This window comes from Delphinus delphis, chromosome 5 (assembly GCF_949987515.2).
Source record: "Delphinus delphis chromosome 5, mDelDel1.2, whole genome shotgun sequence".
In the NCBI taxonomy this organism is placed as follows: Eukaryota; Metazoa; Chordata; class Mammalia; order Artiodactyla; family Delphinidae; genus Delphinus; species Delphinus delphis.
In genome coordinates, this window is record NC_082687.1 from 114,327,930 (window position 1) to 114,346,146 (window position 18,217).

Here is an 18,217-nt window from a genome sequence, read left to right on the forward strand (position 1 = left end):
TGTGTATTTGTTCATTGTGTCTTTCTCAATTCAAACACAGTCACTTTATAAAGCTTTCTCTGAGCCCATCTTGATACATTACAGAAATCTCTGGCATGCTTCCTTTTACATTCAATTCACCTATAAAATCACTTTTGCACTGCAATTTAAGTTATTTATTTGATTATTTTACAGTTTGAATCATGAGTGTGTTGAATGCATTTGAGAATTAGGAAGTCAAGTTTAGGAATTTTACTTATATTTCTAAACCTATCACACTTCCTGGGCCATGAAATCCACTCAACAGATACTTGATAAAGTAATGTAAGAAATAACTGCACTCCTGATATGTACTGTGGAGTTAGTCCAAGGTTTCATGTAAGAGTGGAACAGACTTGAAATTAAGTACACATACTGTTTCAGTTGGTGTCGAAGAAAAGCTTTTGAATAAAGCAATGCCATGTAAAAAGGAACAGACACAGATATAAAATACAGAGTAATAGACTAACCTATTGAGAGATGGTGCCCATAGCTAAATGGCATGAAATGTGCAGTGGGAGTGACAGATGAGATCAAATGTAATGAAAATCCTTGGAGATTGCTTTTTCTGTTTTTGTTTTCTTCTTCCACCATCCTTCTTCCTTCCTTCCTTCCTTTTTTCTTTTTCTTCTTCTTTCCTTTAGTTGTTTCTTTCTATTAATTCCTTCTTTCCTTTTCTTCTTTTTCTTTCTTTTCTTTCTTCCTTTACATTTTTTTAAAGACACATAAAAGAAGCCCTCAAAAGTACAATGTTTTCCATTCCTTGATATCAAAGTCTCTCCAGTCCATGTTTCCTGTCCATTAGCCCATGTGCAAACATTTATTTACTTTCTCACCTGATTCACACAAAATGCAAATCTTTACACAGAAACTAAAATGTGGGAATGATGTTTATACTGCTTGGTCCTGTTCTACTGTTACTTATTATGAATCAAATCTTGAATTCAGACTATATGGTCTTCTGTTTTACTTTGTTTCCTCTTTTCTGTTATGTGGAGTATAACTTTAGCTTGCCCTTCAAAGGTTCTTTCCTGAATTTTCAAGTGTTAGTATTTTGAGGCTGCTTGTATATTTATACCTGGTCTCTTACCCAAGATTATGTTTTCTTCTTCTTTCTCTCCTCCATAACACTACCTTACAGAACATAGAAAGCTAATGTAGCATGATGCCTAAGGGCACAGTCTATGGAGCATGACTATCTTGGTTGGAATAATGGCTCTGATCCTTCCATGATGTGTGACACTGTGGAAATTACTTAACATTTCTGTGCTGCAACAATAAAATAGAAATAATAATATGACCCTCATAGGGAAGTCATGAGATTTAAAATATTTAATATGTATAACACACTTAGAATAACTTTAGAAATAGAGTTAAGAATAAACTTTATATTTTAACATTTCTTAAAATTATCACCTCTTGCCAATGACAGGAAGATAAAATATATACTTTTAAATACATGTGAGGTTTATTTAAACACTTAGAATGTTGTACATTCTAAGTGTTTAAATAAACACTTGGTAGTTTATTTAAGAACACAGAACTAGGCTTGGTAGTTCTATGTTTTCTTTTTACATAAGCTATAAATGTTTAACATTTTTCTTAAATGGTCTTCACACTTTATTGCTCATTAGTTGATTGCCAATGCAATAGCATTTTCTCTTCATCATGAGTGACAGGATGCCAAGTGCAGGCATTTCAATACTGATGAAAATGGTCAATTATGCATCTTGATGGCTAATGAACCCTTAATCAACAGTGCTAGAAGGTATACGTGCATTCTATTGACATTCATCAGCACTCCCCAACATCCTGATATGATTAAGCATATAACTATATATAGAGAGATATATAGATATATCCTTAAAACTTAATTATTATTGGCAGGGAAGTAAAAGTCTCATAAATTTGAATTTTTATTTCTTGGAGAGTAAATAGGTTCTATATCACTTATTCTTGAGTACCTGATTTTAGATATTATGTAAGAGCATAGTAATATTTTACTGTCTTGTATTTGAAGCAACTTTTTGTTAAGCAAGAGGGGCCACTGATAATAAGCAATGTCATGTCAATAATGACATTAAATGTAAATGGTCTAAATGTTCCAGCTTATTATGTAAATTGTTATAACTTGCAAAGAATATTTTGACCTGGAAAACAAATATTTTGACCCAATACTTAAAAAGCAGAGCAAAAATGCAATGCTATGCTATTTTAATTGATACACCTGAAAATTAAAGATAGCAAAAAGTTGAAAGTAAGAAGGTTAGAATAGAATTTGGGGCAAATAACTCCTGGGTACATATCCAAAAAAAAAAGAAAACACTAATTTGAAAACATACATGCACCCCAATGTTCACAGCATTATTTGCAATTGCCAAAATATGGAAGCAACCTATGTGTCCATCAACAGATAAATGGATAAACAAGATGTGAATACTACTCAGCCATAAAAAAAATTAAACTTTGCCATTTGTAACAACATGGATGGACTTGGAGGGTATTATGCTAAGGGAAATAAGTCAGAGAAAAATAAATATTGTATGATATCACTTATATATGGAAACTAAAAAATAAAACAAACTAGTGAATATAACAAAAAAGAAACAGACTCACAGATATAGAGAACAAACTAGTGGTTACCAGTGGGGAGGGGGAAAGGGGGAGAGGTAGGTTAAGGGTAGGAGATTAAGACATACAGACCACTATGTATAAAGTAAGTAAGCTACAAAGATACATTGTACAACACAGGGAATATAGACAATAACTTATAATAACTATGAATGGAGTATAACCTTAAAAATTATGAATCACTATGTTGTACACCTGAAACTTATATAATATTGTGCATCAACAATACTTCAATAAAATAAACAATAATTTTAAAAATTTAGTTGCCATTAAAAAAAGAATTCAGTGCAAATAATAACTAAAGGCTAGCTTGCATAGATACAAAATTTGGTGGAATTGCTCAAATTATTTTGGATTTTTGGTTTTTAAAATTTGATTTGAGATTATGTAAAAATATGAGTTATTTCTTTAAAAATGTTTATATAATAAAATTATCCTTAGTTAACTATTTAGTTTTTATTTTTCATTCAGTCATATATGTCAAAAAATATTTCATTTTCTTTACCTTTGGTACAACATTAGGACCTTTCCTCTTTGAGATTATATACAGATATACCCTTTTAGTTTTAGTGCTTTCATGGCTATGTGGTTTATATTTTATGATTAAACCATATTGATTTATTTCTGTTTATAATAAAAGACATGCTTAGTTTTAATTTTATTGTTTTCCACAAATTGTAAGATAGTCATATCAATGTCATATTGAAAATCTATCCTTCCCCAACTGATATATATGTGTGTGTATAACATATATCATAAAATCATATTAATTATTAAATACTAAATACACGTCAGTGTTTACTGACATTGTATACTACTATCTGTTTCTACAAATTTTTACATCTGTTCTTTCCATCTATTCAACACCAATATCACATTTCTGTTATTTTTTTACAGCTTTATTGAGGTTAATTGATATATAAAAATACTGCATGTGTTTAATGTATACAATTTGATGAGTTTGGACATATACATACACTCATGATACCATCACCAAAATCAAGGTAATATAAACATATTTTTCACCTCTCAATGTTTCCTTGTGTTCCTTTGTTTTTGTTTTTGTGGTAAGAGTGTTTAACATGAGATGTACCCTTGTAACACACTGTTAAGTAAACAACATCTTATTTCTAACTATAGGCACTATATTATTCATCTTGTGTAACTGTAACTTTATACCCATTGAACAAAACTCCCTATTTCTCTCTTCCTCCATCTCCAGGCAATGACCATTTTATTTTATGCTTCCACAAGTTGTACTATATATCATCTCACACTTGTTAGGGTGGCTATTATCAAAAAGACAAAAATGACAAGTGTTAGCGAGGGTATACAGAAATTGGAACACTTGCACACTGTTGGTGGGAATATAATGGATCAGCTACTATGGAAAACAATATGGAAGTCCCCCCAAAATTAAAAATAGACTACCATATTGTCCAGCAATTCCAATTCTGGGTATTTATCCAAAACAATTGAAATCAGGACCTTGAAGGGATGTATTCACTCCCATGTTTATTGCAGCACTATTAACAAATGTCAAGATATGGAAACACCTCAAATGCCCATCAACAGACAAATGGATAAAGAAAATGTGATATGAATCTACATATTTATCTCTCTATTTCTATCTCTACCTCTATTTACCATGAACTGTCATTCATCTTAAAAAAGAAGGAAGACTATCACTGACAACAACATATTTCACAGTATATTATTCTTACCAAATTGCTTTGCATCCTTTTTTATTTCTTTTTACTCTTCCTTGGTATATCTTTGAATATAAATTTACTTAATTTTTAACATAATACTTTGGCATACTGCCTTTTCCCAAGATGACCACAGTGTCATCTCTCATCTAATATGCCTCTCTATAAAATTACTCCTCCTCCTCACAAAGTATTGTATAATCCTCTCCCCTTGAATCTGAATGGGTTTTTAAATCACTTATAACCATCAGGATGTGTCAGAAATTATTCAATATAACTTCCAAGGACAGGTCATGAAAGACAGTGAAGCTTCTGCCTTTTTAGTTGAAATACTGGGATACTAATGTTTTGAAGCCTTAAAGTATCATTCCAATTGCCATAATCTCATCATGCTCTTAGGAAGACCAAACTAGCATTCCATAGAGAAAGAGAGAGGCTGCACTAACCACCAGCTCATCTAGCACCCAGACCTCACAAATACTCCAGCCTTAGCCACTGTTTGACTTCACCTACATAAAACCCCAGGATATAGCCATCCAGGTAAACATTTCCTGAATTTATGATCCACAAAAACCATAAGAAATAATAAAATAATTGCTTTATGTCCCTAAATTTTGAGATTTGTTATGCACCAACAGCTAAGTGGAACAGAAATGTGATAACTGGAATTAGGAATCTGATATAAGAGAAATAAAAAATGGTGGCACACAGGGCTTCCCTGGTGGCGCAGTGGTTGAGAGTCCGCCTGCCGATGCAGGGGACACGGGTTTGTGCCCCGGTCCGGGAAGATCCCACATTCCTCCGAGCGGCTGGGCCCGTGAGCCATAGCCACTGGGCCTGCACGTCTGGAGTCTGTGCTCCGCAACGGGAGAGGCCACAACAGTGAGAGGCCCGCGTACCGACAAAAAAAAAAAAAAAAAAAAAAATGGTGGCACTGCTCTTGAAACTGGATGGTTGATGAAAATTAGGAAAAAAAAAACCTGAGGAGGCTGTTGGTAAAGACTTGGAGGTCAGAGATGAAAATGTATGGAACACTGCATAAAATGAGACAAAAACTACTTATAGCTTTCCCTAAAATTATCAATTATTAGCTTAAGAATTTGATATCCTATCTGATTATAAGCAATGGGTGGCCCCATACACACAGCTTGAGTAATTTTATTTTTAAATAGTTTTATCAAGTTGTAATTTACATACTGTAATTTTAAAAAATAAAATAGGGAGGAAGGAAGACAAGAAGGACGAAGGGAAGATGATTTTATCAGGATTGAACCTGTAGATCAGTTTGGGTATTGGTGAAATTTTAGAAATAGGTCCTTCAATCTATGAGTATGGAGTGTTTTCCAACCCTCAGAAGCAGGATGAAAGAAACAGGAACATGGAAGTGGCAGCTTCCCATTTTAAGAATATATTCTGGAAGCGACTATTCTTCTGAGTTGCCCGTATTGTTCAGATTTTGGCTACTTGACCTCATCTACTATAAGGGAGACTGGGAAATGCAGGCTTCTGTTTGGTCTGCATTACTTGCATTTTATTAAGCTACAAACTGGGCTTCTGTGACTAAAGTAGAAGAATATATATTCATACTGTACAGTAGGAGTCTCTGCCTCCTTCTGTGTAGTGCCGTTTTATGGAATCAGGCAGGGAAATCAGAATCATCTTCCTTCAGATTATTTTTGAGAAAAGCCACCATAGTGTGATATTACTCAGATGTGTTTGGAAGGAATAAATGTTGCAAGCCATTATTAAACTATTCTTTCCTGCCTTTCATTACATTTCTTGAATGTTCCTTTAGTATACATCAAAGGATGAGTTTCCTGTTATTCAGGATTATTGGAAATATTTAACACTTTCCTTCATGCTTTTCTAGCAAAAATAATTTGCTTCAATGATTTTTATGAAACATTAACAATCAAGTTTAGTTGCCTGTTTAGCTTTATATTATAATGAAAATAGTTATGATTTTGTTTGCAAATATATAGAGATAATAAAGAAAAATCATAATTATTTTATAATTATATTACAAAACATTTCATTGAAAAGTAGGAAGTTTCCATAGCTGTGCTTTGGGGAGGAACATGAAAATAACAAATTTATTTTTGGTTATGCTAAGTTTGAGATGTTGATAATACATTTATTTGGAAATGTCCTATGGACATAGAACACATATTTGAAATAGAAAACTGAGGCTCAAAATAAATGAGATTTTTGAAAAGCAGATAGCTGCTCTGAATGATTTTAAATCTCTTGATCTCTGTGAATTATATCTTAAGATGCTAAAAGTACTTGCAGTTGAGCCCAATAACCTTTTGAGAGATAGGCAATAAGTTATTAAACTGGAAGTACCACAAGTTAATATGAAGTAAATGAAGTTGTGACTCCATAAAGGAGAAAAACATAGTTTTACAAAACAATCCATCCTAGGAAAGGTTATCAGGTACACTGTTAAAAGGATAAATTTTGCACCTTTAAAAATGCAATTAGAATCTTGAATCTTAAAAAGAAAAAAATAAGTGATTATCAACAGGAACAATAATAGTCATAATAGTAACATTATTTTGGGGGAGAATCAAAAGGGAAGTAAAACACTAGCAAGACTGGCACTGAGGATATTCAATGCAGCAAAACAAGAGAGAAACATCCTAGGTCTCTGACACACCTGTGAGGTGAAACAGTAGCTGACTAAACCATCTTGAAAAAGTATTTCTTACTAGTCACTAAACACGGATGGGCTGAATGGAAATAACATGCCTCTTTATGTTGGCATGTGTCGTTTCTTGGGTAATGGGTCCCGGTTTTCACACAGCAAATTCCTATATATCCTTTGGATGAATTCAGGCATTGTTTCTTCCATGAGGGATTATTTAACCCTCAACCTAGGAAAACACCTTTACCGCTCTCACAGCACCACACATAGGCCTTTTTTTGGTGAGAACTTGCCCATTTGCTTGGGACATTTGTTTATTTTGGTCACATTCATTTGCAGTGCCTAGATTTAGAGGCTTTTCATTTTTGTCAGTAGCTTGAAAAAGTACTTTGCTGCTCTGTTGATGAAGAAACATGGAATGTGAAATAAACAGCAATATTTTAGATAAAAAAATCAAAGGACTTTGAAAAGTAAGAACTGAATGTCAGGATAAAATGAAATACCAACAATTTAAAGGCATATACATATATACAAAAAGCAAAAAGAGCACAAGAACTAAATAGAAAATATATTCCTTAATAGCAGTGCTTATGAAAAAGTAAAGAATATTTAACTGATTTTAATCTCAATATACTTCAACTGTGTAAAGCGAGTATTGCAATTCTATCAGTGTTTTAGAAACATGTCCATAAAAATTGTTTAATTCATCAAAATATTATACTTTGGTCAGAATACATCTAAATTGTTTAACACTTTGATATTTTTGAATTGGTATTACAGTTATTTAGTACAAGCATCAAAAAGGATGTCAACAGTGAAAAGATTTTCTGAATCACAATCCCTGATCTTTTCAATTTCCACCCTTCCCAAACTCTTCCTTGAGTTTCCTTCTGAATATACAAGAAAATGTTATTATGGATTATCAACTCCTCCATTTTGTTTATACAAAAGTACATATATATAAAACATATACACCTTTCTTGCTTTTAATTAGAAATATATTTTAGAAATAATCCCATCTTAACACATAAAATCTTCGTTATTTTTACTGCTGCGTAATATTCCATTGGGTAGATGACTTGAATTTTATCCAGTACCATATTGATAAACATTTTGTTTCCAATTATTTGGAGTTATAAATGGTAATTTAGTAAAAAATATTGCAAATATTTTGTTTCATATGAAGTTACATAATCATGTAAGACATTCTTAGATGTGGAGTTTCTGAGTCACAGTGTGTGTGGGAGCATTTTTAATTGTAACATACACTATCAAACTGCCCTCTTGGTATCCTTAAACATATTTTTGGTGCAATGCACATATCTTTGTATATTGTTCTATTAGGTTCTTGGTCATTTATAATCATTCTGTAGAAGCTTCCAGCTTGTTTGAGAAAGTAATCTTTTGGGGATACAAGTTGCCAAATTTTTGCCTTTGGCTATTTGTCTTTTTTAATTGTGTGTGTGTATTTCAGCTAGTTAAAAATTTTTAATTAATTTTAGCAGATGTGGTCTGTTTTTCAATCTTTTCATTTCTGCTTCTAGATTATGCCATAATTTTAATACAAAACTTTCTCTAATTAGAAATAAAAACCTTCTGTGTTTTCCTCTAGCATTTTTGCTTCATTGTTTCTAATTAGATTTTTGATCTATTTGTAATTAATCTTGTTGTATAGTTTGAGTCATATGTCCAACATTTTTCTCCAAACCACTACTCATTTTTTCCATTAGTATTCAGTCAACTGTCCCCCCATTCTCATTGTTTGTAGATGTTATTGCTGGCAGAGACAGTTGATGCTCACTAGGTAGTGCAAATGTTTCCTTATATATTTCAGTCAGCTTTGCTATTTGGCCAGGGCCATATCTGTTTTTGTGTCTAAAGAGCAATATGCAATTAGAGTAAGTATAATTTTTAAGTAGGAGGTAGTTGAAAGCTGGTATACCTTACCCATCCCTCCTTTCTCATTTCATGCTAACTTCAAATGCCACATGTTCCAGGTTTCAGTTCCCAGGTGGCCAAGCCTCCCTCTAGAGTAAGCATGCGTTAACAGAATCTTACCAATACAAGCTAGCCATGTACCGTAACCAAGAGATTAAACCACTGAAGTTTGAAGGTTAATAACAGCAACACAGTCTCTCCTGCATAGAACACTAAGCACTATTTATCATATACTAAAAAACCCATGGATATTCAGACCTATTTCTGAATATCTTAACAGAATAGCTTAACAGAAAACTGGGGGCAGGTTAGTTCAAAGTAGGAAAATGCCAATAGCACAGAATTCTAGAGTCTTTTCAACAAAGACTACTTTTTCAATCAAGGAGCTAGAATTTGGAAGCTTTTAGATATTTACCACTTTCCTTTTGTATACCAAGAGGTTTTTAAAAAATAATATTTGGTCAAACTGATCATATTAGTGCCCAAGACTGTGAAGGTATATTCTTTATAATAAAAATGATGCATCTGAAGTTTAAGACCTCCACCCTTTATAAACACCTTGAATATTTTAAATATCCTTATTTATATTGAATTTTTCTAAAAAGATCAGTGATTAACATTAAGATTATTCTTTTATACATGGTTATAAATAAGCTGATTTAACCAATTTTGGACAGTTTTTGCATTCATGCCCAAAATTCATACTTTGAATTATGCCAGAGAATTTTAAAGTATATTTATCTGCATACATCTATGGGATAGTAATTACCTTGTCTCCTAACAAAAAAATAAACCCAACTTTGAAACAAGGTGAACATCTTTAAATCTGTAGCTTAGAGTACTTGTTTTTACCTGATTTATGTTGTGAAAACCATTGAGAATTAAATGTAAGTTAAGTCAGTGTCCAAAGGGAAACAAACAAAAAAAACCCTCAAAAAACATTGTACAATATTTCAGAGTTCACAGATTCTATTAAACCCATAAGAGAGGCTTCTTGCCTGACTTCCTCCACCTGTAAAGTTAGGATAGCCACAGATAGTTCTCGAAAATATTTTGAGACGTCCATGACACAACAAATAATGTTTGAGATAAATGTAATTATAGCTACTTCAAAAGCTAGAATTAAATCAGATAATACATATAAAATCTTTCAAAGAATCTCCGGGACATAAATGCCAATAATTATTATTACTATTTTAACAGTAAAAAATTCATAAGCATTGTGTACAAACTGAAATACATTATTAGGACAAGCACCAATTTAATATGATAACTTTAAAGTTATTTTTAAGTTTTTAGATGTAATACAGGTATATAATTTAAAAACATATCCAAAAGTTGAAAGGGGTGAAAATGTCAATCTGGTTTTTTTCCTCTCTAAGTTTTGGTTGTTGTATTCCATGAAGGCTAAATATTGAGAAATTAACATTTAACGTATAAATCCACTCTTGCATTGTTCAGATTGTTGTTTTCCTCCACCCTCAGTATTGTCTGTTAACATTGATTTCATTCAAAACCAAATAAAAGACTGGCCATCTTTCTAAAGTCTCTAGCACAGACCTTTGTACTGGGGAGAATGGAAGAAGAGAGAATACAGAAATCAAGTTGTAGTTTTTAGGAAGGTTATACAGCGATTTGGAGGTCATAAAAAGCTTTGCATCACTTGTTCTAAGGCTGATGGGTGAGAATCATTGGTATAAAAATGAAGAGTGAAACTGTTTATACATTGGTTTTATGTTTGATTTTAAATTATATTAGGTGTGAATGTTTTATAATTAATAGAATACTTTATATTATATTCTTCCAAAATAGTGATTTGTAATGATGGTTAATACTAGTAAGGAAAAAATAAATCATGTTCCACCTTGTCAGTGTCTTTGTCTTGCTTCTTTAAGTGGCTATCGCTGTTCATTCCAAAATTTGGCCATTGCCAGCATTTTTAGGTTGATTTGATTTACAGCATCTTCTGCAGTTATATAATTGCTCTACTCTTGCCAACCATTATAAGATTCATCTTGTGCCTGTACTCTTAATTTGTTCTGGAAATTAGTTGGCATGAGTTTCACTCTTCTATTCTTATTTGATAATTTTCCAGATTCATCAACTAAGTTTTTACCTGCATTTTACTAAGTCCACTTTCCTTTTTTGTTTTGATTTTCATGAACTTTATAACTTTCCTGTGAAATGTCCTACATCTAACTCTACTTCATTATCTGGAAGGAATTCAAAGTGTGAAAGATTAACTTATAAATTTGAATGTTGTTTCCATTAAAGGCTAATGATTATGTTTTATAATTTTGACTTGATTTCATACGTGTTTTTGCTTATAATACTTCATGCATTATATATTGCATTTATAAAATTAATATAAAATATATGTCTTGAATGTAATATGTATTTTTATCTATAAACTTCCTCTTAAACACTAATTTTAAAATAATTCTTATGCTTCCTGTCTCAAATTTTTTTCCACAGCATAATTGTAAATCATTGATATACTATACTCCTAAAATATATATATATATATATATATACACTACACTTCTTCTTCCTCAATTTATATGTAATACCTGTTATTTATAAACTCACTTTAATAGTTTACTGATTACTCATATTGACTTTCTCCATGATCAAAAAACGCCATATATATTCTATCTCTGTGAACACATATACATAGATTTTTATACTAAATTGATATACAAAATATTACCATATCATAACACTTTTCTGTTATTTCTTTTCTCATTCATCAATAACTGTTATTACTTTTCTCATATCGACAAACTTTTGCTCTACATTCCTATTTTGATATTGACCCCAAGATACTTATTAGTGTACAATGAAATATAATTGTCCAAGTGACTATTATTTTTAATGTAACTGTAGAAGATAACAAATCATAATCAAAACTTACTTTATTTCATAAGAAATCACTTTAAAATAAAAAATTAATCAAAATTGTATATTATTTTTGAATTTTTCCTCATGAGTCAGATCTACTTAAAACAAACAGGCAGAAGTTAAAACTACACAATCTAGTGTAATAAAGGCTTCATTTTAATCCTGGCTCCATCATCCTTCAGCAGTAAACCACTCTTTTAATTTCCCTCTCAGCAAAAAAAGAACAGTAATAGAATCCCATCTGGGTTATTGCAAGAACAAACGGAAGTAATACATGTGAAATGTTGATATTGGTACCTGGTACCTAGTTAGTATTCAGGGAATCATATTGGATTGGCCAGAAAGTTTGTTCTGGTTTTTCCGTAAGATGAATGAACGTTTTGGCCAACCCAATACTATGCCTATAAATTGTTACTAATAATTTGTTGCTATTCCTTGGATGGTATTAGAACAAGAGAGATTACATGGTCCAAATATTAAATGACTACAAATTCTGATAGTCTGATGCACTAACCACACAATAGAAGCACTGGTGTTAATGAGGAAACTGTTAGTTTTAAGCTAAAGTATTGGGCTAGCCAAAAACTTCGTTCGTTTTCCCCATATCTTACAGAAAATTCCGAATGAACTTTTTGGCCAACCCAATAATTTCTTCCCTAGAGATGATCCATAAATATTCAGTTCTCATAGTTTCAGCTGTCCTGTGTCTCTTGGATAGTACACAGATGGACACTGCCTAAACTTCCTTGTCTCATGCTTACTATTCTTGGATCCCACAACTTTAAAACTTCATCACACATTTATTTCTTGGATTGATAAATTCACTCATTCATATTCACAGTCAAACTTTACTGACGTGAGAACCATTCTGTCTCTTTTGACTTTGATCAGATATATTATTTAAAGTTGATTTTACATTTTAAATCTTAGAGGAAATCTCACTTTTCTATCAAGTTTTCCCATCATTCCCACTAAGTTCACGAACCACACTTATGGTACTATCAACCTGTGCAGCTCATTTATCTCCTTGGTACATAACATAGAGCTGGAAATCCAAACGTGCTGACACAAAATACATTCTTTCTGGACATAATTACTGATAAACAATACTTTGTGTAAAAAATTTGTCAGTTGCTAGTAACATTTTGTTAGTTAAACCAAACTAAGCTAACTTTCTTCTGTTGGAGCTATCATTAGGCAATTTGGTTTTGTTTCTCCATTTAGATGCTTATTTTCCCTCTTCTTACTTAAGCACTTCACGTATCTTGATCTACCCTTCTGAAACATGTCTTTTATAACCATTTTCCTCTGAATGATTTATCTATCATACAGTGTGTTGTAGTATTGGTGATTCTATTTTATTTTCCAATTTCCTGACATACATTATAAATGAAATGTTTTCATAGTTATGAAGCTATTCATTCCCCATCCTTGAATTTATCAGTATTCTTTAAAGATGTAGTAGACAGTGTGACAACTGGAATTTTTCATCAAATGTTTACTTTGTTTACCCATATGTGAATAGCTAATAAAGAATCTCAATGCCCCTTCAAAGTAGCTTATGCATAGCTCTGAACAGGCAGACTTCCTGATCCTGTGGACATCTGGTTCTATGGCCTTTTACCTAATTTCAGGAAGAGAAGAGAATCTGCCCATAGGTCAGTTTTTTGTAAAACATTAGTTCAAGGAATTTAGAGGAGTTTACCTATAGTTTGGCTCCAAAATAAATATAAATTCTGATGAGTTCATGAGGAACCAGATTAAGTTACCAGACTAGAAAAGTATAAAAGGTAAAATGACTTCAGAGATGATGGCTTTCCCAAACTGAGGTGGTCTAAACTCATCTATTCCTGTGTCTTTTGACGACTTGTTGCTGGGATTTGAAATAAGTCTGGATTCAAAGCCCAGTCTCTAAAACACTTGTTTATATCTTTCTCTAATGAGATCTTACAAATCACAATCATTGAAAAATATCCAATAAAATATGTGTTAATAAATAAATAACTTCCAACAATCAATGATTTAGAAATTAATAGTTAATAAAATGAAGCTCATAACAAACATACATTAAAACTAATATCCAAATTACTTCTTTGATCATAAATTTTAGTCATTGAATTTTTCCAGAAAGTCATCAATATCCTTTAACATTTTATTCATTTTGCTAAGTAACTGAATTTGTTTTTTAGAAAATCATAATTTTTTTCTTTCTAAATCCATAGTTATATCTTTTTTACTCATTCTTAAATTTACCCAATTTAGTTTCCTCTCCCATCTATATTTAACCTCTGCAATCTATCTATATTTTATTTATGATTTACTTAAACAAATTTACAATAAGTTTATTGCTTTTTTATAACTTTAAAACAACCCAGGGGAGGAACTTCAAGAGGGTGGAAGAGTAAGACGTGGAGATCACCTTCCGCCACACAAATACATCAGAAATACATCTAGATGTGGAACAACTCTACAGAACACCTACTGAACACTGGCAGAAGACCTCAGACCTCTCAAAAGGCAAGAAACTCCCCACGTACCTCGGTAGGGCAAAAGAAAAAACAGAGACAGAAGAAGGGACGGGACCTGCACCAGTGGGAGGGAGCTCTGAAGGAGGAAAGGTTTCCACACACTAGGAAGCCCCTTCGTGGGAGGAGACTGCGGGTGGCGGAGGGGGGAAGCTTCGGAGCTGTGGAGGAGAGCGCAGCAACGGGGGTGTGGAGGGCAAAGCGGGGAGATTCCCGCAAGGAGGATCAGGGTCGACCAGCACTCACCAGCCCGAGAGGCTTGTCTGCTCACCTGCCGCGGTGGGCGGGGCTAGGAGCTGAGGCTCGGGCTTCGGCCGGATCCCAGGGAGAAGACTGGCGGTGTCAACACAGCCTGAAGAGGGCTAGTGCGCCACAGCTAGCCAGGAGGGAGACCAGGAAAGGGCTCGAACTGCTGAAGAGGCAAGAGACATTTTCTTGCCTCTGTTTCCTGGTGCATGAGGAGAGAGGATTAAGAGCGCCGCTTAAAGGAGCTCCAGAGACGGGCGTGAGCCGCGGCTATCAGTGTGGACCCCAGAGACGGGGATGAGACGCTAAGGCTGCTGCTGCCACCACCAAGAAACCTGTGTGCGAGCACAGGTCACTCTCCACACCTCCCCTCCCGGTAGCCTGTTCAGCCCGCCACTGCCAGGGTCCCGTGATCCAGGAACAACTTCCCCGGGAGAACACACGGCGCGCCTCAGGCTGGTGCAACGTCATGCCGGCCTCTGCCGCCGCAGGCTCGCCCCACATCCGTACCCCTCCCTCCCCCCGGCTTGAGTGAGCCAGAGCCCCCTAATCAGCTGCTCCTTTAACCCCGTCCTGTCTGAGAAAAGAACAGATGCCCTCAGGTGACCTACACACAGAGGCGGGGCCAAATCCAAAGCTGAACCCCGGGAGCTGTGCGAACAACGAAGAGAAAAGGAAATCTCTCCCAGCAGCCTCAGAAGCAGCGGATTAAAACTCCACAATCAACTTGAGGTACCTGCATCTGTGGAATACATGAGTAGACAACGAGTCAAACCAAATTGAGGTGGTAGACTTTGGGAGCAACTATATATATATTTTTCCCCTTTTTCACTTTTTGTGAGTGTGTATTTGTATGCTTCTGTGTGTGATTTTGTCTGTATAGCTTTGCTTTCACCATTTGTCCTAGGGTTCTGTCTGTCCGTTTTTTTGGTTTTTTTACTTAAAAATTTTTTTCATAATAATTATTGTTTATTTTAATTATTTTATTTTATTTTATCTTCTTTCTTTCTTTCTATTTTTTCTCCCTTTTATACTGAGCTGTGTGGATGACAATGTCTTGGTGCTCCACCCAGGCATCAGGGCTGTACCTCTGAGATGGGAGAGCCAACTTCAGGACACTGGTCCACAAGAGACCTCCCAGCTCCACTTAATATCAAACGGTGAAAATCTCCCAGAGATCTCCATCACAACACCAAGACCCAGCTCCTCTCAACGACCAGCAATGTAGAGTGCAGGACACCCTATGCCAAACAACTAGCAAGACAGGAACACAACCCCGTCCATTAGCACAGAGGCTGCCTGAAATCATAAGGCCACAAACACCCCAAGAAACACACCACGAGAAGTGGCCCTGCCCACCAGAAAGACAAGATCCAGCCTCATCCACCAGAACACAGGCACTAGTCCCCTCCACCAGGAAGCCTACACAACACACTGAACCAAACTTAGCCAATGGGGACAGACACCAAAAATAATGGGAACTACGAACCTGCAGCCTACAAAAAGGAGACCCTAAACACAGTAAGTTAAGCAAAATGAGAAGACAGAGAAACACACAGCAGATGAAGGAACAAGGCAAAAACCCACCACACCTAACAAATGAAGAGGAAATAGGCAGTCTACCTGAAAAAGAATTCATAATAATGATAGTAAAGATGATCCAAAATCTTGGAAATAGAATGGAGCAAATACAAGAAATGTTTAACAAGGACCTAGAAGAACTAAAGAGCAAACAGATAGAGATGAACAATACAATATATGAAATTAAAAATTCTCTAGAAGGGATAAATAGCAGAATAACTGAGACAGAAGAACGGATAAGTGACCTAGAAGATAAAATAGTGGAAATAACTACTGCAGAGCAGAATAAAGAAAAAAGAATGAAAAGAATAGAGGACAGTCTCAGAGACTTCTAGGACAACATTAAACGCACCAACATTCAAATTATAGGGGTTCCAGAAGAAGAAGAGAAAAAGAAAGGGACTGAGAAAATATTTGAAGAGATTATAGTTGAAAACTTCCCTGATATGGGAAAGGAAATAGTCCATCAAGTCCAGGAAGTGCAGGCAGTCCCATACAGGATAAATCCAAGGAGAAACAGGCCAAGACTCATATTAATCAAACTATCAAAAATTAAATACTAAAAGCAGCAAGGGAAAAACAACAAGTAACACATAAGGGAATCCCCATAAGGTTAACAGCTGATCTTTCAGCAGAAACTCTGCAAGCCAGAAGGGAGTCGCAGGACATATTTAAAGTGATGAAAGAGAAAAACCTACAACCAAGATTACACTACCCAGCAAGGATCTCATTCAGATTTGACGGAGAAATTAAAAGCTTTACAGGCAAGCAAAAGCTAACAGAATTCAGCACAACCAAACCAGCTTTACAACAAATACTAAAGGAACTTCTTTAGGCAAGAAACACAAGAGAAGGAAAAGACCTATAATAAAAACCCAAAACAATTAAGAAAATGGTCATAGGAACATACATATCGATAACAACCTTAAATGTAAATGGACTAAATGCTCAAACCAAAAGACATAGACTGGCTGAATGGATTCAAAAATAAGACCCGTATATATGCTGTCCACAAGTGACCCACTTCACCTAGGGACACATACAGACTGAAAGTGAGGGGATAGAAAAAGATATTCCATGCAAATGGAAACCAAAAGAAAGCTGGAGTAGCAATTCTCATATCAGACAAAATAGACTTTAAAACAAAGACTATTACCAGAGACAAAGAAGGACACTACATAATGATGAAGGGATCAATCCAAGAAGAAGATATAACAATTGTAAATATTTATGCACCCAACATAGGAGCACCTCAATACATAAGGCAAATGCTAACAGCCATAAATGGGAAATAGACAGTAACACAATAATAGTAGGGCACTTTAATACCCCACTTTCACCAATGGACATATCATGCAAAATGAAAATAAGTAAGGAAACACAAGCTTTAAATGATACATTAAACAAGATGGACTTAATTGATATTTATAGGACATTCCATTCAAAAACAGCAGAATACACATTCTTCTCAAGTGCTCATGGAACATTCTCCAGGATAGATCATATCTTGGGTCACAAATCAAGCCTTGGTAAATTTGAGAAAACTGAAATCATATCAAGTATCTTTTCCGACCACAACGCTATGAGACTAGATATCAATTAGAGGAATAAAACTATAATAAATACAAACACATAGAGGCTAAACAACACACTACTTAATAACCAAGAGATCACTGAAGAAATCAAAGAGGAAACCAAAAAATACCTAGAAACAAATGACAATGAAAATACGACCCAAAACCTATGGGATACAGCAAAAGCAGTTCTAAGAGGCAAGTTTATAGCTACCCAAGCCTACCTTAAGAAACAGGAAACATCTCAAATAAACAACCTAACCTTACACTTAAAGCAATTAGAGAAAGAAGAAACAAAAAAACCCAAACGTAGCAGAAGGGAAGAAATCATAAAGATCAGATAAGAAATAAATGAAAAAGAAATGAAGGAAACAATAGCAAAGATCAATAAAACTAAAACCTGGTTCTTTGAGAAGATAAACAAAATTGATAAACCATTAGCCAGAC